Source organism: Macaca mulatta, chromosome X (genome assembly GCF_049350105.2).
Source record: "Macaca mulatta isolate MMU2019108-1 chromosome X, T2T-MMU8v2.0, whole genome shotgun sequence".
Taxonomy (NCBI): domain Eukaryota; kingdom Metazoa; phylum Chordata; class Mammalia; order Primates; family Cercopithecidae; genus Macaca; species Macaca mulatta.
The window spans coordinates 81,202,528-81,227,079 of NC_133426.1; the positions used below are offsets into that span (position 1 = coordinate 81,202,528).

The 24,552-nt window shown below is 38.4% G+C and overlaps 1 long non-coding RNA gene across 1 annotated transcript; it reads right to left on the reverse strand.

The window, feature by feature from the left end:
* Positions 1-2,502: 2,502 nt before the first annotated feature.
* Positions 2,503-9,379, reverse strand: LOC114675121 (uncharacterized). The gene is made up of 2 exons (XR_013413136.1): positions 9,259-9,379; positions 2,503-4,528 (listed from the first exon to the last, which is right to left on the reverse strand). It is a non-coding gene; the product is annotated as an uncharacterized LOC114675121 (long non-coding RNA).
* Between the last annotated feature and the right edge of the window lie 15,173 nt (positions 9,380-24,552).

Sequence of the window (24,552 nt, forward strand, 5' to 3'; positions counted from 1 at the left end):
GACTTTTGGACTTTTGAAACCCTTTTGGACTTTCCATTCCTGTCCAGAAGTTACTTCATTATGCTTCTTCCTTCCCTTCCAAAGTAAGCTAGTTCTACAGTTTTTCCTCTTAGGGTTTAAGCCTCCTTAGTGGCCTAGTTGAAAGTGTTCATTAGCACAGATTGGATAAACCAATTTCCAGTTTAGGAGAGAAGATTGGAGGAGACTCCAGGTAATACATATGGGTTTTAACTCTTGCATGCTTGAGATACTTGCTGCCTTTTGTTCTTGAAACCAATGACCTTCCAAGTTCCAAATCACTGGTACCAGAGCAAGTCTGATTCAGTAGGTCTGGGGTGGAGTCAAAGTATCTGTATTGAAAAAAAAAAAAAGTAATTTGAATGTGCAACCTGTTTGGGAACTTTGGTATAACCTAAAGGGAGGTCTTTTGGGAGCCATAGTAGTTTGGTGGCGAAGACATTTTCTGGTGGGAGTGCTTGATATCAAATCACACTCTAGGCACTTACACACTGTAGGCAAGGTTAGTTCTGTGAAATTGAGTCCCTAGAGAAGAACTTAATTGGGAGCAAATGTGATATACTATTATTATTTTAAGAGAATGTCAAAGAAGTAGTGCTAGATACAGGAATGAATAGATAGTGGGGCAAGGATAGAAACTCAAATCATACACAAATATTCCAAGTACATATCTGATAAAGATGGCATTTCAAATCAACTGAATAACAGATTACTTTTTAATAGTGATGTTGAGTCAGTTAATTAACGTTGAACAACAAAAATCCAAAAATAGTATCCATATGGATAAAACCATGTTATGTAAAAAATGGCCTGGGTGCAGTGGCCAATACCTATAATTTCAGCATTTTGGGAAGCCTAGGTAGGAGGATCACTTGAGCCTGGGAATTATAGACCAGCCTAGGCAAAAAGGCGAGACCCTCTCTTTGTACATTTTCTTTTAAAAAAAAAAAAAAAAAAAAAAAAAACTTTGTTGGCTGTGATGGTGCATGCGCCTGTAGACTTAGCTATTTCAGAGGCTGAGGCAGGAGGACTGCTTGAGCCCAGGAGTTAAAGGCTGCAGTGAGCTATGATTGTGCTACTGCACTCCAGCCTGAGTGACAGAGCTAGACCATGTCTCTTTTAAAAAACCTCCTCCTGACACAAACAAATGGAAGAACATTCCATGCTCATGGATAGGAAGAATTAATATAATGAAAATGGCCATACTGCCCAAGGTAATTTATAGATTCAATACCATCTCCATCAAGCTACCAATGACTTTCTTCACAGAATTGGAAACAACTACTTTAAAGTTCATATGGAACCAAAGAAGAGCCCACATTGCCAAGACAATCCTAAGCAAAAAGAGCAAAGCTGGAGGCATCATGCTACCTGACTTCAAACTATACTACAAGGCTACAGTAAGCAAAACAGCATGGTACTGGTACCAAAACAGAGATATAGACCAATGGAACAGAACAGAGACCTCAGAAATAACACCACACATCTACAACCATCTGATCTTTGACAAATCTGACAAAAACAAGAACTGGGGAAAGGATTCCCTATTTAATGAATGGTGCTGGGAAAACTGGCTAGCCATATGTAGAAAGTCAAAACTGGATCCCTTCTTTACGCCTTATACAAAAATTAATTCAAGATGGATTAGAGACTTAAATGTTAGGCCGAAAACCATAAAATCCCTAGAAGAAAACCTAGGCAATACCATTCAGGACATAGGCATGGGCAAGGACTGCATGACTAAAACACCAAAAGCAATGGCAACAGAAGCTAAAATAGACAAATGGGATCTAATTAAACTAAAGAGCATCCCCACGGCAAAAGAAACTACCATCAGAGTGAACAGGCAGCCTACAGAATGGGAGAAAATTTTTACCATCTACCCATCTAACAAAGGGCTAATATCCAGAATTTACAAAGAACTTACACAAATTTACAAGAAAAAACAAACAACCCCATCAAAAAGTGGGCAAAGGATATTAACAGACACTTCTCAAAAGAAGACATTTGTGCAGCCAACAAACACATGAAAAAATGCTCATCATCACTGATCATCAGAGAAATGCAAATCAAAACCACAATGAGATACCATATCATGCCAGTTAGAATGGTGATCATTAAAAAGTCAGGAAACAACAGATGCTGGAGAGGATGTGGAGAAATAGGAAAGCTTTTACACTGTTGGTGAGAGTGTTAACTAGTTCAACCATTGTGGAAGACAGTGTGGCGATTCCACAAGGATCTAGAACTAGAAATACCATTTGACCCAGCCATCCCATTACAGGATATATACCCAAAGGATTATAAATCATGCTACTATAAAGACACACGCACACACATGTTTGTTGCGGCACTGTTCACAATAGCAAAGACTTGGAACCAACCCAAATGTCCATCAGTGATAGACTGGATTAAGAAAATGTGGCATGTTGGGGGCCGCACCGGGGGTGGTGGAGAATGAAAGAACACACAAAGACAAAGACACACAGAGAACATGGCGGCCACGCTCAGAGCCTCCGCCTCACTTTATTTATACTCCATAAACCCCACGTCAGCAGAAAGAATGCAATGCAAAACAAACTTTCTTTTCCCAGATGTAACCTTCTACTCAGTTCTTTGTTTCTATGCTCTTCCTTATCTGCCCGCCTTCTTGGCGCCTACGGGAGTTCATTAAAAGTTCAATTGGAGATACTGTCCTTGAGCCCTATCTATTCTCAGCATACTGTTTTCAAAGGCCCCTGCATTTCCCCCTTTTTGTTTTTGTTTTGCCTCAATCCTAAAAAGGTAGCCCATATTTGTTCCTGTGTTTTCTTTTGTTTTTGGAGGCGATGGAGGGAGCATCAAATCACCAAAAGAAGTAGACTCAATCCAAGTGCCCAAAGCAATATACTTCCAGAGATTGTAGAAATCCATGTCTTCATCTGGGTCCATGGGTTAAAGGCAGCAAGGCGCTGACCCAGCTCCTGAAGGGTTACAGTTCCGGACAACACATGTAATTGTTGTTGAAATGCTTCGGAAATGTTCTGAGTGAGCTCTTGGATGTCCAAACTAATATTTTTATGGCCTATTAATAATTTTTGGATTAGGGTCCAATTTTGAGAGATGTTAAAAAGCACAGGCGTTACACAAAATTGAGTGGAATTCCAATCACATTGTAATGTTATCCGAGTACTGAGGACAGTGAGCTGATCTCCAAGCCATGTCAAGGCTTGTTCCATGTTGTCCAATCTTTCAGCAAGTTGAGAATCAATGTTTCGTTGTTGAAGCCATAACCAGTGAGATTGCTCGTGCCATTGCTGCACAAATTCAGCATTTTGTATGCTTTGATAAAGAGCGAGCCCTGCTACGGCCGCAGTGGAGACGATGGCGACAAGGCTCATCACTGAGGCAATTATAAGTCCAAGGGCACGGAGGGTTCGCTGGAGAGAAGTCCAAATATAAGTCTCAAGAGGTGATGCCCCCCATGGTCGCATAAGGTTAACAGGTAGCCAAATTTCCTTATGAGCCCTGAGGATATAAATATCCCCAGTAAAGTTGTGCCACCAGGAATGATTGAGGCAAGACAAAAATGTACACGTATCTGTACAATTAACAATCCCCGTAAGATTATCCCATGTCAAATTTCCTGCTAATAATAGGTAGGGCTTACGGACACAAGCAATAATATATCAGGAGGTATTTCGATATAACTGAATATGAAAGGAGTTATTCGGGTTAGAAAGATTAAGGGGCATATTCCCCACAAAAGTGCTAATGGCATTGCCTGCAACTAACAACTTCCAAAAATGACTCTGTACTTCAGGCCTCCTTCACGCCATACCAAGGTTTCATTACTGTTAGCAGCAATACTTTTATTTACCTGGTGCCATTTCAAAGGTATGTGACTAAATTTTATTTGAAAATCACCGTGCACACTTCAATCAGTTATTTGCATCCCATTGTATTCTAATAAAATCTGGGGTTTAGTTCCCCAACATTGTTGTCACTCCAGCACCTCAATATTAGGAGAAACCTCTAGAATAGGACAAAAAAGTAAAGAACTAGGAATAGTTTCATTACTATATACAGTATGATTATATTAAAAACTTCTAGTTACAATAATAACAGTATTAGCAGCCACATGACTATGATTATAACGAACAGCCCAAGCTTCATGCGATTTTCGGAGACAATGAGGACTATTTCCCATACATATTGGAAGTGCTTCCACTCCAAATTGGTATGTGCTGATTATAATTGCTGTTTCCCGTTCTATGTTGTCCTTGTCCATATAGGAGGACGGCATCCAAGTAATGTTATTGGTGAAAACCTTAATTTCCGCCTCCTCCCAGGCGACTCCCTGATACAAGGGTGGAAAGGGAATATAAGTCCAATATTCATACAAAGCCTCACTAAGAGAAATAAGTCCCCCGCCGAGGCACATCTAACAAAGGAAGAAATGCATGCTGAATCCAGTTTTCTTTTCAACAGGGTTTCAATCATCTTGTAGGAAACCACTCAGGTCCACTCCCTGTAAGGACAAGAGCATAGCCCCGTCCCTGTTTTAGAACTTGCCCTTGAACATACTTACCTTCTTCATTAGAATACCAAACCTTTAAACTGTCAGCAGGGACTATCACCGAGGGAGTTGAGGAAAGATGGGTTACGACAGCAGAGTCTTGCAATTGTCTCCATTGATTCAAAAAATAATTAAGGTAAAAAGAACCTTCAAAATCAAAAAAATTAAGGTAGAAAGGTTAACCTTCAAAAAAATCTGGTTTTTTGGGGGGCTCATTTCCCCCTTTTTGTTTTAATAGTTGAGTTTTTAAAGTTAAATTTGCGCGCTCAATGATGGCTTGACCTTGACTGTTGCCCGGGATCCCGGTGATATGTTGAATATTGTATTGCTGTAAGAAAACTTGTAATTTATGAGAGACATAGGCAGGGGCATTATCAGTTTTAAGTATAAAAGGAATGCCCATAATGGCAAAACAAGCTAAGAGATGTGTAATAACAGAATCAGCTTTCTCAGATGGCAACGGAGTGGCCCATTGAAAATGAGAAAAAATATCAATGGTATGATGAACATACTTTAATCGTCCAAAAGAAGGAATATGTATAACATCCATTTGTCAAATTTGATTAACTTGAGTACCTCTCAGGTTAACTCCAGGATGGAAGGATGGAATGCTCAAAGGAGCACAGAAAGGACAAGCTCGAATGAGAGAACGAGCTTATTTACGAGTTAAATGAAACCATCGTTGAAGGCCAGAACTATTAGTGTGATGTAGAGTATATTTTTGTTCTGCAGCATGTAGGTGGCCAATTAAAAGCAAATCAATCTGAGTATTACCATGAACTAATGGTCCAGAAAGTTGAGAATGAGAACGAAGATGAGTGATGAATAAAGGAGCTCGACGTTGGCTCAAAGTAAAGGATAAAAAAGAAAAGAATTTCTGAAGAGAAGAAGTAGCACAAAGAGGTAAAGTGGCCTGAGAAATATAAGAAGTAACATAAACGGTGTATTGAGAATCACTAACAATGTTACAACCAGTAGTAGGGAAATCAAGTAAGATCATCAGAACAGCAAACAATTCTCCCTGTTGCACCGAGGGATAAGGATAAACTGTAACTCAAGATTGATGAAGCTTCTTGCCAAGAATCAGAAGTTGCAAGAAGATAAGTGATCTGACTATGAGTGAATTGAGAGATAATTAAGGAAGGATCTCCTCCCCAAAGTTGTCGACAGTGATACCGTCCTTTGATGATCAGTTCAGCTAAACGATCGATATAAGTAGCCAAGTGTTTAGATGTTTTATTGGACAAAAAGATCCATTTTAGCGGCTGATTGGTCTGATGAATCATTCCTGTAGGAGAATGTAAAGTATGAAATAAACAAAGGGAAAGGGGAACATCGGGAAGGATATAATGTAAATGAGCCTTTTGAAGTTGCTCTTCCACAAGCTGGAGTTCCTGTAAAGCCAAAGGAGTTAAATGACGTGAGCTGTCCAAGTGACTGTCTCATTCTAGAATAGAAAAAAGATGTTGTAACTGAATAGAGAAAAAACAATTTTTGAGATCTATGACCATTAATTTTTAACTTTGTGGGATAAGGGCAGGATTAGGAAGACCAGGCTGTAAACTTTCCCTAGGTTTAATGTAAACATTTATAGTTTTAAGACAAGACAAAGACGGGAATTCCATGCAGAAATACGTGGCTTTATATTCCTCTCGGCCATTTGTTTTTTGACTTACTCTTTTAGAGTCCCAAGTATTTCTTTAAATAATGGTCACTGTTTCACATAAATAGGAGTGGTGGCTATGAGTTTAAAGGATTGTAGCCCATTTTGAACATCTTATTTTTGGCAGCTGAGGAAATATGAGGAATGTTTAAAAAAGCAGCAAATTGTTGTGAAAGATCTTGTTCCCAAAAATTAATATTGATAGAAACAATATAAAAATAAAAAAAAACACTTGACCTTGTTGACCTTTAGGACCGACACAGGTTAAAGGTTCTACGTCTTGATAAACCACAGAAGCAGCACCCAAGCCAGTGAGTATAACTGCAACTTGTCTTTTTTCCCATTGTATAGGCCACTAATTTAAACAAATAATAGACATATTCACCCCCATATCAATTAACCTTTTAAAAACTATTCCATTAATATGCAATGAACATAAGGGCTTTTGATTAGAAACTAAAGTTTCCCAAAAAACAATTTTTTCTGTGCTACCAAATCCTCCCTATTGAGAATACGTTCCCCTGCCTCTAGGCGTATAAATTGTGAAACTTGTACCATAATAAGAATTTTATTAGTAACATCATGTCCTTTTGGCAAAGGGCCACACTCTCTAATAGCTAATTTATATACTCCTCTATTAGGAGACAAAGTATAAGGCTGAGTAATAACTAAGTCAGCAGCGGCGCTCTGCTTAGTTGCCACATAAAACTGAGAAACTGGGGTAAGGTGTGGGATCCTTAAGGAGGACTTGAATTTATTCCTTAATGTTGTAGGCCATTGCTCACTGAATATTGTAGTAGACTTGTATTGTAATTGTTGGGGCCCCAAGCCTGTGGGCCCCGACTCCCGTTTCCCAGGAGAGGAGACAGTAAATTTCCACTTTTATCAGTTTTGGAACGACATTTATTTGTCCAATGTCGACCTTTACCACAATATTTGTACACCTCTGAAGGCAGCTTTCTGCCTTGAGGGATAAAAGTGTTCAATTTTTATGACATTCTTTTTTGAAATGTCTAGGTTTACCACACTGAAAGCAAACACCTTGTTTGTTATTTCCTTTTAAGGCTTTAGACAAAGCTCCAGCAAATAATTGAGCATCATAAATAGCCCCTCCAACACTAACATAAGTTTTAATATATTTCTCTAAATTGGCCCCATTGGCCTTTAACGATTTTAACAATTTTTAACAGTCAGCATAAGCATTTTAAAAAGACAATGTTTATAACAAAATTTTTGAAGCAAGGCCAGCACCCACAATTTTGAAGACAGCATCCTGAAGACGGGCTACAAAATCTGAATATTGTTCATTTGTGCCCTATAAAATCTTCACAGAGGAAAGGGAAGATTTTCCTGTTATCTCTACCTTATTTTAGGCCCTTAAAAACAAAGTCTTGATTTGAGTAAAGGCAACATCATCTAAACCAGCCTGAGCATTAAGAGTAGCATATTGGCCCGTGCCTGTGAGTTGTTCCTCAGTGGGTCCAGGGGGATCACACATAATATTTTTCCTAGCCTATACATGTGCCTTGTTCATTTACCAGCTGTGAAATTGTAACCACTGAGAACGATCAAGAAAAGCCTTCGCCAAAGTCTTCCAGTCTATAGGAATTATCAAATTTTCTGATGAAAAATATCAAGAAGACCAAGGATAAAAGGAGATTGAGGTCCATAGTTAGAAATGGCAGCTTTCATTTCTTTTTAAAAATTTAATTTGTAAGGCATTAAATTGGACATTATTGCCACCATTTGAAAACAGAGCATTAGGAGCAAAAGAAGCACAAATAATTGGAAACAGATCCAGCTCCTTAAATTTTTTTTTAATTAAAAGTATATATAATATATAATAATACTCATATCCCCAAATATAAAGAATCCCAACATATTAATAGGAAAAGGTAAATAACCCAACCAAAAGTAGCAGAACAAAGAAATGACAATAAACCTATATGTCTAACATCATTACTCACTAGGAAATATGTATATTAATACCAAATTGAGAATCATTACATACACAATACAATGGTTAAAATTTAAAAACACAGAAAATATCAAGAGGTAGTTAATGTGTTAAGCAACTCGAATACTCAACTTCTGTTTGGAGTGTAAATTGGTGGAACCTATGCACCCCTATAACATAACAATTTCCTAGCTGGGGTTATTAATACTATATTAATATTAATAGTTAATATTAATGTGTTTATTTATTGACTATTGAAATACTCATAATATTTTAACAAACAAGATATACATATACACTGGTTTTAACATATTAAACAGGTGTTTAGTATAAATTTAAAGTATGTCTGATGTGAACAGGGCTTCAACTTTGCCAAACAAAGGCAAAGATAAGGAAGCCGGGGGGTTGGAGGCACTGGAAAATCCTCTTTTAACAGGGCAGAAGGAAAAGAAACAGGGAAAGCTCGCAAAGGTGAATTAGAAGAATATATCTGTAATATTTGTTGAAGCATTTCCATAATACTCTGCATGTCAGAATTTCCCTTAGAAGAAGGAAGAGCTGGCTTTTTCTCTTCTCCCCCTTTTGCTACCCTGGCACAAATGGGCTCCATTTCAGATTTATTTTATTTTATTTTATTTTTCCAAATCCTCAGATACCTTTCCTCCTATGGCTACATTACCACACTCCGAATCAGTCTCAAGTAACTCTAATGTCTGAGTGATAGAGTTACACAAGGTCCACAATTTTAGAGGCATAATATCCCCTAACTGGAGAGCTCTAAGCAGAGTTTTTACTACCTGTAACCATTCTCTGCGATTCAGCTGCACTTTAGTCTGATACTGAAACCAGTAACAATGTTGTTCAACATGGGCAAACAATCACTTCAAAGTCTTTTCTTTCACTTCTACTCCCATAGACAGCAACAGTCCTTGAAACAGCCATAAATATTCTGAGGCCAGAGAGATGGAATTCCCATAATGAAAGCTTAAGAAGGTTCCCCTTAACAATATCTGGGCCTTACCCGCCCCTAGGGGGTTCCCCTTCTTGTTCTCCCCTACTCACCCGTGCTGACCCTGCTCGCTGCGCCACTTGTTGGGGGCCGCACCGGGGGTGGTGGAGAATGAAAGAACACACACAAAGACAAAGACACACAGAGAACATGGCGGCCGCGCTCAGAGCCTCCGCCTCACTTTATTTATACTCCATAAACCCCACGTCAGCAGAAAGAATGCAATGCAAAACAAACTTTCTTTTCCCAGATGTAACCTTCTACTCAGTTCTTTGTTTCTATGCTCTTCCTTATCTGCCCGCCTTCTTGGCGCCTACGGGAGTTCATTAAAAGTTCAATTGGAGATACTGTCCTTGAGCCCTATCTATTCTCAGCATACTGTTTTCAAAGGCCCCTGCAGTGGCACATATACACCATGGAATACTATGCAGCCATTAAAAAGGATGAGTTCATGTCCTTTGCAGGGACATGGATGAAGCTGGAAACCATCATTTTGAGCAAACTATTGCAAGGACAGAAAACCAAACACTGCATATTCTCACTCATTGGTGGGAATTGAACAATGAGAACACTTGGACACAGGGTGGGGAACATCACACACTGGGGTCTGTCGTGGGGTGGGGGGTTGGGAGAGGGATAGCATTAGGAAAAATACCTAATGTTAATGACGAGTTAATGGGTGCAGCCAACCAACATGGCACAAGTATACCTATGTAACAAACCTGCACATTGTGCACATGTACCCTAGAACTTAAAGTATTAAAAAAAAAAAAAAACTCCTCCAATTTGTGAAAATGTTCAGTGGTTCACCCATTTTGACGTAAAATTTGGCATCATATTCCAAAAGCCTTAAAAAGTGCATGTCAAAATGTACAAATATTATATATCAATACAAATAAAATAAAATAAATGTGTATGCCCTTTTACTTAGCAATTCTACGTTTGGGAACTTATCTTGAAAAATAATCACATAAATGCACAAAGCTGTGTAGATAAGACTGCTCATCAAAACGTTGTTAATAATAATGCAAAACCAGAAACAGTCTAAATATTCAAAAGTACAGTATTGTTTACATAACTTATGGCACAATTGTACAGTGAAATGTATTACAGAAATGAAATATGTCTAAGTCTGCCTATATTAATTGATATGGAAAGATATTTATGATATGTTGTAATATGAAAATATAGATTACCAAATATAGTATGTTCCTATTTTAAGTATGTATAATAATACATAGGAAGAGAAAAAAGTCTGAACAGATATTCACCAAAATATTAATAGTGTTTATCTCTGAATCATGGGGTTAAAGGTAACTTTCATTTTTCAAATATTTTTGGCTGTTTTCTGAAAAAATTACAAGCATAAATTCTTTTTAAAATCATAAGCAATAAAAATATTTTTTGTGTGTGTTTGTACAGAGGTCAATAAAAATTCTAAAAGCCATTTCTAGTTTTGTTCATACCTTTAGCTTAGCAGTTCCAATTTTAGGAATTTTTCCTAAAGGATCAGGGATATGCACATGCACAAAAATAACGCTAAGGGATTTTTCATTGTGGAACTATTTATAATAGCAAAAAGCTACAACACCCTAACATTCTTCAATAATTATGTGTTTCGTGTGTGTGTGTGTGTGTGTGTGTGTGTGTGTGTGTGTGTGTGTGTGTGTGTATGAGATGAAGTCTTCTTCTGTTGCCCAGGCTGGAGTACAGTGGTGCGAACATGGCTCATTGCAGCCTTGACCTCCCCAGCTCAAGCAATCCTCCCACCTCAGCCTCCCAAGTAGCTGGGACAACAGGCACCCACAACCATGCTCGGCTAATTTTTAAATGTTTTTGTGGAGACAGAGTCTGCCTCTGTTGCTCAGGCTGGTCTGGAACTCCTGGGCTCAAGCTATCCTCCCTCCTTGGCTTCCCAAACTGCTGGGATTAGAGATATGAGCCACATTGCGCCCAGCCCTGTTTTTCAAAGTTTTTAAAAACTACCTTAACCATTTTTAAGTGAACAGTTAGGTAGTATTAAGTATATTCACATTGTTGTGAATTAGAGTATTTGTTAATAAATTATCACACATTGTATGGTTAAATATTATAGTATCATTAAATACTTTATAAGTTTAATGACATGGAAAATGTTTAGACACATTGTCAAATGAAAAAGTCAGTTTGTAAAATGGTATGCATAGTATGAGTCCAATTTCGTTTTAAAGACATTTTATGAACATAGAAAAAAACAAGTCTGAAGGATGTATATTTAAACGTTAATACAGTATATATTTCTGGGCACTGGCATTGTAGGTGATTATTTTCCAAAGTTTTTGTAAGAAACATGCATTACTTTTGTACTCACGAGAAAAAAAAAGTGCTACAAAAGACAGGCTTTTATCTCTAGAGTAATCAATTTTTGTTCATCTTTCTATGCATCACAAATTGTCCATTAGACTATAACTATCATGTGGGCAGAGATTACGTGTTTTTTTTTTTTTATTTCCCCTGGTACTTCCTGCCACATAGTGTTCTGCATTCAATAAATGTTGACTAACTGCATTCGTGCATATGCATACATATAAGCCTATGTACCTATGTGGGCATGCATATTTAAATATACCAACCGCTTTCTCATCAGTAATGAGAAAAAAAGTGAACGGCAGGTTTTTGAAAAGTGCCATGAGCCTTTTGCCATATGTTGGGAAAGGAACAGTACTTGCCAAGGCTAAGGGTACGGAGTAATCATTAAATATTTGGGGTCACACCAGTCAAGTTTGTCCATTTCAGCCCAAGCAATTATTTTCTTGGATTATCTCCTTTGGGTGAGATTGGGTCCACCTTTTTAATGGTTCTACTAATTAGCCTGTCTGGGCACTCTACTGAAAATGTTTAAATAAAAAGTCCCATACCACCGCAACTCTGCCTACTCTGGGCTCCTTGTCACAGTCAGTGTCAAATCAGCTGAAGTAACAAGAACCTTGTTCCGTTGGGAGTCTGGCAAGCAGGACAGGTTAGCAGGTCTTTAGTCACATTTCATTTGTTAACTCCAGAACTCTATACTCTGTACTCTTTGGAGTACAAAGTTTTTACTTCAGAATATCAGCAGGTGCCCAAGGGAGAATGAGTGTTAAAATCCCTCAAACCACTAAATTATTAAAAAGCACTTGAACAGGCTCTTCAGAATCAGACAGCAGAGCTCAAGGATTTACACATTTGATAACTGAAATAGGAGGACAGGATAAAGACCCAATTTGAGCCCTTGATAAGTTGATTTTTTTAAATAGTTATGGTTGTGAAAGGAAGGCATGAAAAGTGGAAGATATTTTAAAGGCAGATTATGGCTTATCCTTAATTATAGCTGCAGCTGAGCTGAGGAGCTGGGTTGGGGCCTAATCATGACTCTGGCCTCCCTCAGAGACACAGCAGGTAACTGGGTAGGGCTTCTTTTGCTTCCTTAAATCCTCGATAGAGAATTATTGATTCTGAAATCTCCTGTAGGAAATTTTCACACAATAAAGTGGAGAGTTTAGAAATCTGGGCAGATTGACCAACTGAATTTATACTGCCTCATTATGTTAACCCGTTGGAGGCTGTATCTGGGGACACGCTAATGCCACTATCTTACATATTTATTGGGCTGTTGAGGTATAAAATGTCACCATTAAAATCCAAAGAGCTATGCAGCAAACCTTGGCTTACTATTCCCTTTGCTCATCAGCAAACCCTATTAGTCTTCGACACCAAAATCCTGGCAGCAGGGTCCCCAATATCAGCAAAGATTTAATGTCATAGAGCACTAGTGAGGCCTTTTGCGACTCAAATTTATTCCTTTATCAAATTAACCAGAAAGGGTTATTTGTAAATAATTAAAACTCTTAAAAATCCTAACCTACTTTGAGCCTCAACCACATCAGATCTTACATTGGGAATGCTATCTGCTAAAAATCTTATACTTCCCATTTTCTGGGGAGAGGCAGGGGTTACCCTAGTTATGAAGGAAATGTGGGGACTAGCACAAGAATCAGTGAGAATTCTAGGATTTCTAAGCAATACAGTTACTAAAAAATAATTTTCCTGGTCCAAAAGCTGGTGGCCCCACTTATACCCTTGTCCTGTGAATTTCCTATGCTATTGGTGGAGACTGTACCCTTATGGAATATACTCAGAGTCTCTAATCTATTGACTTTATCCTCCATCTCACCCTTGCATGTTAGGCACTAAATATATATTCATTTGTTAGATGAATGAATAATTGAATCTAGAAAGATGGTCTTTTTCAGTGCCTGCTAGTGTTAAGCTGACTACTATATAAGTGAGTTTTCCAAATGTAGTCCATCTTAAAACGTGTGGCCAACTATAGACACTAGATCCCTGATTAAGGGATTGTCTAGAAATGACCACTGAGCATGTGAGCATCTACCCAAGCACCTTGCCATGTTTCTTATTTTTCCTTACTTGTAAATAAAAATGATAAATTACCCATGAAGGAAGAATACTTCCTTACTTTTATTTTCTGATCTACATAAAACTTCAAAGTAAAAGGAATTACATTATTTCTCATTCTGTATATTACACTTAGTGGAGTAGACACAAAATGATCACTGAAGGGATAAGTCAGGTAAATGATGGTCAGGATTGCTAGAGGCATGGAAATGTCATAGGGACCAGAGCTTTTAAATTGACCTGGAAAACTTACAGTGTTTTCTGCTTTTTAAGATTTCAGAGATGCAAACTCCCTCAATTATTTGACCCAGTGTAAAATTCTTTCTTATATCTAAATTCCACAACTCATGGACTCAAGAGACAGGGACTACAGTCCCAGCTTCACAAATATATGACTCTAGATTCAAAATAGTTTCTATATCTAAACACAGAAGTGGCAAAGATAGATAAGTCATGAAAAAGAAAGGAATCTTCACTCCAAAATTTGGCAGTGTTAGCTCTTTCTAGGATATTAGTTCTAGATATTTTCTTTAGCAGCTCAGCTTCTAGGCTAAGCCACTCACATAGCCACTCTTTGTTCCTTATCCTACACATTTTTGAAGAGTTAGAAATCTGGCTTTTGTAGTTCTTGAAATCTATACATTGGCTTTTTTTTTTTTTTTTTTTTTTTTTTTTTGAGTCGGAGTCTAGCTCTGTCGCCCAGGCTGGAGTGCAGTGGCCAGATCTCAGCTCACTGCAAGCTCCGCCTCCCGGGTTTACACCATTCTCCTGGCTCAGCCTCCCGAGTAGCTGGGACTACAGGCGCCTGCCACCTCGCCCGGCTAGTTTTTTGTATTTTTTAGTAGAGACGGGGTTTCACCGTGTTAACCAGGATGGTCTCGATCTGCTGACCTTGTGATCCGCCCGTCTCGGCCTCCCAAAGTGCTAGGATTACAGGCTTTAGCCACCGCGCCCGGCCTACATTGGCTATTTTTATTACCTCCTGGATGGAATTTTTTTTTTTTTTTTTTTTTTTTTTTTGAGACAGAGTCTCACTCTGTTTCCCAGGCTGGAGTGCAGTGGCATGATCTTGGCTTACTGCAACCTCTGCTTCCTGGGTTCAAGCAGTTCTGAACTCCTGACCTCGTGATGCACCCGCCTCAGCCTCCCAAAGTGCTGGGATTACAAGCATGAGCCACCATGCCTAGCTGGATGAATGATTTTATATTCTGGTATTTTACTTTTGCATTGTTATTGGTCTGAGCTATGCCCATCCCTTGTTTAGTTATTTCTCTCCATCCCCATGTTCAATAGCCATTTCCTTTTCCCACTCCATATACAGCTATTCTAATGTGTTTAATGTATATCTTTTAATTTTTAGGCATTCTTGCAAACTAAGTATCTTGGATGCATATTTTTCAGTGTATGTAAATAGCATTGTGTTGTATTTCTCATTTCTGCCTCAGCACTGTGTTTAAAAGCTTCATCCATGTTGCTATGTTCATATGTCCAATCTAGCTCATTGCTTTCTTCTGCTGCATGGTACTCCACAATATGCGTCCACTCTCCCAGCATCTCCAACTTTCCACCACCACAAACCATGCTGCTGTGAACATACCTGTACCTGAATTCATGGGATAATTTCTCTGGGATACCGACTCAGGAACACAATTGCTGGGGTGTGGGGCATGACTCAAGTTTGACTGTTTGCTTTCGGTTAGTTCTCCAGAATAATAGTACAAATCTACACTTTTACCTGCATGAGAGTTCCTATATTTCCAGTCTCCACCAGCACTTGGCCCCTGCTTTCTAAATTTTGTCAATTTATCTCTGCTGACCTTGGTTCTGTAAAAATAAAAAAATAAATTTTGTCAGCTTAATAGATACAAAGTTATTTTTCATTGTTTCTTAAAAATTTACATTTCTGTGATTCGGGATGAGTTGAGCATCTCTACATATGCTTACCAGTCTTTCGGATTTGCTTTTATGTAAATTGCCTATAAATATAATTTGCCCATTTTTTTCTGCTGAAGTTGCTGAGTTTTTGCTATTGTTAATTTGCCAGAGTTCTTATATATTTTAGGTATCAATTCTTTGTCAGTTTTAGACATTGAAAATATTTTCTTCAATTTTTTTTTTTTTTGAGATAGAATTTTGCCCTGTTGCCCGGGCTAGAGTGCAATGGCACGATCTCAGCTCGCTGCAACCTCTGCCTCCTGGGTTACACGATTCTTCTGCCTCAGCCTCCCGAGTAGCTGGGATTACAGGCACACGCTACCGCACCCGGCTAATTTTTCTTTTCTTTTTTTTTTTCTTTTCTTTCTTACTTTTTTTTTTTTTTTGTATCTTTAGTAGAGACGGGGTTTCACCATGTTGGCCAGGCTAATCTCAAACTCCTGACCTCGTGATCCTCTCGCCTTGGCCTCCCAAAGTGTTGGGATTACAGGTGTGAGCCACCGCGCCCATTTTCTTAAATTTTGTCATCTTCCTAGTAATGTTCTCTGTGATGTTCTATGTTGAATAGAAATCCTTAATTTTAACATATTCAAATGAATCAAAGATTTGCCTTATGGTTTCACTTTTGCGATCTTGTTTAAAAAGTTCTTCCCCCAATTTACTCCCCACTCCCAGGTCACAAATATTTTTTTCTCCATCTCCTATTAAAGTTATAGTATTACCGTTATGGTTTAAATGTGTCCCCAAAGTTTATGTGTTGGAAACTTAATTCCCAGTGCAGCAGTGTTGGTAGGTGGGACCGTTTAGAAGTGATTAGGACATGAAGGCTCTACCCTTGTGAATGGATTCATGTTATCGTGAGAGTGAGCTCATACTGCAAGAGTAAGTTTGTTAAAAAAGCAAGTTTGTCCTCCTCTTCTACTTGTTCTCTCTCTTCTCTCTTGAGTAAGTGTGCTCTCTTTCTCTTCCAACTTCTGCCATAGGATGATGCAGCAAGAAGGCCCTCACCAGATGGGGGCCCATTGAGCTTGAACTTTATAGCCTCCAGAACTGTAAGAAATAATTCTCTGTGCTTTATAAATTACCCAGTCTTAGGTATTCTGTTAGAGCAGCACAAAGCAGGTACCTTTCACTTTTAGTTTTCTAATCCATCTGTTGTCCATGTTTGTACGTAATTTTTTCTTAGGAACTTAGCTTTTATTTTAAATATTTTTTATTGGTGTGTAATAGTAGAGGGCACACTTGATAATTTAATATATTCATATAATTTGCAAACATAAAATCAGTGTACTTGGGAGAGCCATCACCTTAAATATTTGTCTTTCCTTTGTGGTAGAAACATCTGAATTATTCTCTTCTAGTTATTTTGAAATGTACAATAGATTATTGCAAACTATAATCACTCTACTGATCTATTGAACACTAGATCTTATTCCTTCTATCTAACTGTATATTTGTACCCATTAATCACCTTCTCTTCACCTCTGTGGTTACCAGAGGATCCAGGAACCACCAGGTTAACCAGGAACCTGGAACCACTTCTGGTAACCACCAGTCTTCTCTTTATCTTCACGAGATCCACTTTTTTACCCCCCACATATGAATAAGAGCATGCAATATTTGTCTTTCTGTGCTTGGCTTATTTCACTTAACATAGTAACTTCCAGTTCCGTCTATGTTGCTGCAAGTGACAGGATTTCATCTTTTTATGGCTAAACGATATTCCATTGTGTACATATACCTCATTTTCTTTATCCATTCATCTGTTTATGGGCACTTAGTTTGATTCCATATTTTAGCTCTTGTGAATAGTGCTGCAATAAACAGGGGAGTGCAGATATCTCTTCAATATATTGATTTCCTTTCTTTTGGATATATACCATATATACCCAGTAGTGGAATTGCTGGATCATATGGCAGTTCTATTTTTAGCTTTTTTGAGGAACACCCATACTGTTCTTCATAGTGGCTGTACTAATTTATATTCCCAGCAACAACGTACCAGTGTTTCCCTTCTTCCACATCCTTACCTGCATCTGCTACCACATGTCTTTTTGATAAAAGCCATTTTAACTGTAGTGAGATGATATCTCACTGTGGTTTTGACTTGTATTTCCCTGATTATTAGAGACAGTAAGCATTTTTTCATATATCTGTTGGCCATTTGCATGTCTTCTTTTGAGAAATGGCTATTCAGATCTTTTGAGCATTTCAGATTGTATTATTTGTTTTTCCTTTTTTTTTTGGCTATAGAGTTGCTTGAGCTTCTTGTATATTCCAGTTATTAATCCCTTGTCAATTTTGTTTTCTTCGTATTGTACAAATCAATTTTATATGCATTAATTAAGCATTAATTTATACCCATGAGAGGGTATAAATAATACACACATATATATATAAAGTTTGATAAGTTTTGATATATGCTTGAGGTTGAGCTTTTTGGAAAAAAAAGTTTTGACATGTGTATACTTCCATTAAATCTCTAAATCAAGATAGGAATATATGCATCACTCCAAAGTTTCCTCATACTGTTTTTTAATGCCTGCCTCACAACCCCCTTCACTTTCCAACCCCCATCTCCACATCCCCTGTCCATAGGCAACTACTGTCAAAATTTTAGATTATTTTACTTTTTTGAGAGTTTTATATCAATGTATATATTGATAAACATTATGTACTGTTTTCCTGGCTTGTTTTGCTCAGCATAATTACTCTGAGATTCATCTATGTTTCAGTGTGTAAAAATAGTCTGTTCCTTTTTATTCGTAAGCAGTATTCCATTATATACATATATCACATTTTGTTAATCCATGAATCTATTAACAGACATTTGGATCGTTTTTACTTTCTAGCTATTATTAATAATGCTGTTATAAACCTTTATGTATATGTCTTTGTATAAACATATGCTTCCTGTTCCCTTAGGTAAATATCCAGGAGTGAAATGGTTGGATTATATGGTAGATATATGTTTTACCTTTCTAAGAAACTACCAAACTGTTTTCCAAAATGATTATACCAGTTCACATTTCCACTAGCAGCATATAAGAGTTCTAGATGCTCCGCATCCTTACCAGCACTTAATAAAATCATCATTTTTTGTTTTAGCTATTTATTTATTTATTGGATATAAAATGGTGTGTTAGTTTTCCATTGTTGTATAGAGATTAGTGACTTAAAACAAAAATTTATCGGGGTTGGGCGCGGTGGCTCATGCCTATAATCCCAGCACTTTGGGAGGCAGAGGCGGGCAGATCACGAGGTCAGGAGATCGAGACCATCCTGGCTAATACTGTGAAACCCCGTCTCTACTAAAAAAAAAAAAATACAAAAAATTAGCTGGGCTTTGTGGCAGGCGCCTGTAGTCCTAGCTAATCAGGAGGCTGACGCAGAAGAATGGAGTGAACCCGGGAGGCGGAGCTTGCTGTGAGTTGAGATCGTGCCACTGCACTCCAGCCTGGGCGACACTCGCTCAAAAAAAAAAAAAAAAAAAAAAAAAAAAAAAATTCGTACACTTCTGGAAATCAGAAATACAAAATGAGAGAATCACGGATCATCATGGCAGACAGGAGGCAAGACTAGATTGCAGCTCCAACTTGGATGGACAGAGCAGTGTGCGGAGGCTTGCATCGTGAATTTTAGCTCTAGAATGACTCCAAGGACAAACCAAGAATCCCAAGAGGACCCACAGACCCTATGAAAGAAGCAGACTGCTCCTGCAGGACCTGGGAGGCACCCTAAATACTGTGAGTGCCCAAACTGCAGAAATGGGAACAGGAGATCCTCCACTCCAGAACATACATCCCCATTGGGGAAACTGAAGTTCTAGTTTGTGGGAGAAGTTTCTGACCTTACCTAGAGCTGAGTCAATTTAGAGAGCCAAGTGAAATACGGGGTTAGAGGAAGCAGTGGGAAAGGCCCTGAAAGTTTGCTGGGTCTCCAAGCAGACCATTCCTGCCTGGCACCAAAGGGATCCTTTGGGAGGGTGGCCAGAGGCATGGAGAAACGCCACAGGGAGAAGGAAGTCTCCAGCCGAAATTTGTAACAATTTGAACTGGGCAAGAAGCCTCCTGGCCAGAACTCGGGGGAGGGAGTGAATCCTGTGTTCAGACTCCACAGGCGGGGGAAGAACCAAAGTCCCTTTCTTTCACAGCTGGGAGGCAGGTATCCTGGGGCAAGTCCTTAAGCCGTGCTCGCCCACTGCCCGGAAACAGACTCCGTGCTGTTAGGGGGGCATGGTGGGAGTGAGACAGGCCCTTCAGATTGTGTGGGAGCTGGGTGAGGCCTGTGACTGCTGGCTTTCCCCCACTTCCCTGACAACCTGTATGACTCAGAAGAGGTAGACATAATCCTAGTAGGTACACAATGCCATTGACCTGGGAACCTCACCCCCATCCCCAACAGCAGCTGCAGCAAGACATGCCCAAGGAGAGTCAGAGCTCAGACATGCCTAGCCCTGGACCCACCTGATGGTCCTTCCCTACCTACTCTGGTAGCTGAAGACAAAGGGCATATACTCTTGGGAGTTCTAGGGCTCCACTCACCACTGGTTCCACTCCATACTGCCATAGCTGGTACTCTCTGGAAAGTGACACCTCCCAGCAGGAGGTCAACCAGCACAAAAATAGAACATTAAACCATCAAAGCTGAGAACCCTCACAGAGTTCATTTCACCCCATTGCCACCTCCACTGGAACAGGTGCTGGTACCCACGACTGAGAGACCCATAGACAGTTCCCATCACAGGACTCTGTGCAAACAACCCCCAGTACCAGCCTGGAGTTGGTAGACCTGCTGGGTGGCTAGACCCAGAAGAGAGGTAACAATCACCACAGCGTGGCTCTCAGGGAAGTCACATCCATAGGCAAAGGAGGAGAGTACTACAGCCTGTGGGACAAAATAATCTGAACAACAGCCTTCAGCCCCAGATCTTCCCTTTGACAGAGCCTACCCAAATGAGAAGGAACCAGAAAACCAACTCTGGTAATATGACAAAACAAGGCTCTTTAACAAACCCCCAAAATCACACTAGCTCACTAGCAATGGATCCAAACCAAGAAGAAATCCCTGATTTACCTGAAAAATAATTCAGGAGGTTAGTTATTAAGCTAATCAGGGAGGCATCAAAGAAAGGTGAAGCCCAAAGCAAGGAAATCCAAAAAATAATACAAGAAGTGAAGGGAGAAATATTCAAGGAAATAGAGAGCATAAAGAAAAAACCATCAAAACTTCAGGAAACATTGGACACACTTACAGAAATGCAAAATGCTCTGGAAAGTCTCAGCAATAGAAGTGAACAAGTAGAAGAAAGAGATTCAGAACTCAAAGACAAGGTCTTTGAATTAACTCAATCCAATAAAGACAAAGAAAAAAGAACAAGAAAATATGAGCAAAGACTCCAAGAAGTCTGGGATTATGTTAAATGACCAAACCTAAGAATAATCGGTGTTCCTGAGGAAGAAGAGAAATTTAAAAGTTTGGAAAACATATTTGGGGGAATAATTGAGGAAAACTTCCTTAGCCTTGCTAAAGACCTAGACATCCAAATACAAGAAGCACAAAGAACACCTGGGAAATTCATCACAAAAAGATCTTCACCTAGGCACATTGTCATCAGGTTGTCTAAAGGCAAGACGAAGGGCAGAATCTTAAGAGCTGTGAGACAAAAGCACCAGGTAACCTATAAAGGAAAACCTATCAGATTAACAGCAGATTTCTCAGCAGAGACCCTATAAGCTAGAAGGAATAGGGACCCTATCTTCAGCCTCCTCAAACGAAACAATTATCAGCCAAGAATTTTGTATCCAGTAAAACTAAGCATCATATATGAAGGAAACATAGAGTCTTTTTCAGACAAACAAATGCTGAGAGAATTTGCCACTACCAAGCCACCACTACAAGAACTGCTAAAAGGAGCTCTAAATCTTGAAAGAAATCCTGGAAGCATGTCAAAACAGAACCTCTTCAAAGGATAAATCACCCAGGACATATAAGACAAAAATACAATTTAAAAAGCAAAAACAAAAACCAAAAAAACTAAGGTGCACAGGCAACAGATAGCATGATGAATGGAATGGTACCTCACATCTCAATACTAACATTGAATGTAAGTGGCCTAAATGCTCCACTTAAAAGATACAGAACTGCAGAATGGATAAAATCTCACCAACCAACTATCTTCTGCCTTCAGGAGACTCACCTAACAAATAAAGACTCACATAAACTTAAAGTAAAGGGATGGAAAAAGGCATTTCATGAAAATGGACACCAAAAGTGAGCAGGGATAGGAATTTCTATATCAGACAAAACAAACTTTAAAACAACAGCAGTAAAAAGAGACAGGGATATTATATAATGATAAAAGGCCTTGCCAAACAAGAAAATATCACAATCCTGAACATATATGTACCTAACACTGAAGCACCCAAAGTTATAAAGCAATTACTAATAGGCCTAAGAAATGAGATAGACAGCAACACAATAATAGTGGGGGACTTCAATACTCCACTGACAGCACTAGACAGGTCATCAAGACAGAAAGTCAACAAAGAAAAAATGAATTTAAACTATACCTCGGAACAAATGGACTTAACAGTATATACAGAACATTTCATCCAACCACTGTAGAATACACATTCTATTCAACAGCACATGGAACTTTCTCCAAGATAGACCATATGATAGATCACAAAATGAGCCTCAATAAATTTAAGAAAATTGAAATTATATCAAGCACTGTCTCAGACCACAGTAGAATAAAACTGGAAATCAACTAAAAAACCCAAACCTTTAAAACCATGCAAATACATGAAAATTAAATAACCTGCTCCTGAATGATCATTGGGCCAAAAAAGAAATCAAGATGGAAGTTAAAAAATTCTTCGAACTGAATAACAATTATGACACAACCTATCCAAACCTCTGGGATACAACTAAGGCAGTGCTAGGAGGAAAGTTCATAGCCCTAAATCCCTACATCAAAAAGACTGGAAGAGCACAAACTGACATTCTAAGGTCATACCTCAAGGCACTAGAGAAACAAGAACAAACCAAACCCAAACCCAGCAGAAGAAAGAAAAAACAAAGATCAGAGCAGAACTAAATAAAATTGAAACAAACAAACAAACAAACAAAACAACTCAGAAGATATATGAAACAAAAAGCTGGTTCTCTGAAAAGATAAATAAAATTGATAGACCATTAGCAAGATTAACCAAGAAAAGAAGAGAGAAAATCCAAATAACCTCATTAAGAAATGAAATGGGAGATATTACAACTGACACCACTGAAACACAAAGGCTACTATGAATACCTTTATACACATAAACTAGAAAACCTAGAAGAGATGGATAAATTCCTGGAAGAAATACAACCCTCCTAGCTTAAACCAGGAAGAATTAGACACCCTGAACAGACCAATAACAAGCAGTGAGATTGAAATGGTAATTTAAAAATTATCAACAACAATAAAAGTACAGGACCAGACAGATTCACAGCAGAATTCTACCAGGCATTCAAAGAATAATTGATACCAATCATTTTGACACTATTCCACAAGATAGAGAAAGAGGGTACCCTCCCTATTTATTCTGTGAAGGCAACATCACCTTAATACCAAAACCAGGAAAGGACATAGCCAAAAAAGAAAAGTACAGACTGATATCCCTGATGAACATAGACGCTAAAATCCTTAACAAAATACTAGCTAACCAAATCCAACAACGTATCAAAAGGATAATCCACCGTGATCAAATGGGTTTCATACCAGTTATGCAGGGATAGTTCAACATATGCAAATCAATAAATATGATGCACCATATAAACAGAATTAAAAACAAAAATCACATGATCATCTCAACAGATGCAGAAAAAGCATTTGACAAAATCCAGCATCCCTTTATGATTAAAACGCTCAGCAAAATTGGCATACAAGGGACATACCTCAATGTAATAAAAGCTGTCTATGACAAACCCACAGCCCAAAATAATACTGAATGGGGAAAAGTGGAAAGCATTCCCTCTGAGAACTGGAACAAGACTAGGATGCCTACTCTCACCACTCCTCTTCAACCTAGTACTGGAAGTCCTAGCCAGAGCAATCAGACAAGAGAAAGAAATAAAGGGCATCCAAATTGGTAAAGAGGAAGTCAAACTGTCACTGTTTGCTTACGATATGATTGTTTACTTTGAAAACCCTAAAGACTCCTCCAGAAAGCTCCTGGAACTGATAGAATAATTCAGCAAAGTTTCCGGATACAAGACTAACGTATACAAATCGGTAGCTCTTCTATACACAAGGAAAACTATAAAACATTGCTGAAAGAAATTATAGATGACACAAACAAATGGAAACACATCCCATGCTCATGGATGGGTAGAATCAATATTGTGAAAATGACCATACTGCCAAAAGTGATCTACAAATTCAATGCAATACCCATTACTACCACCATCATTCTTCACAAAATTAGAAAAAACAATTCTAAAATTCATGTGGAACCAAAAAAGAGCCTGCACAATCAAAGCAAGACTAAGCAAAAAGAACAAATCTGGAGTCATCATACTACCTGATTTCAAAGTATACGATTTTTCACCAAAACAGCATGGTACTGGTATAAAAATAGGCACATATACCAATGGAACATAATTTAAAAAATGAGAAATAAACCCAGATATAGCCAACTGGTCTTCAACAAAGTGAACAAAAATATAAAATGGAGAAAGGACACACCCTTTTCAAAAAATGGTGTTGGGAGAATTGGCCAGCCACATGTAGAGAATGAAACTGGATCCTCATCTCTCACCTTAGACAAAAATCAACTCAAGATGTATTAAGGACTTAAACTTAAGATCTGAAACCATAAACATTCTAGAAGATAACATTGGAAAACCCCTTCTAGACATTGACTTAGGCAAGGATTTCATGACCCAGAACCCAAAAGCAAATGCAATAAAAACAAAGATTAATTAAACTAAAGAGA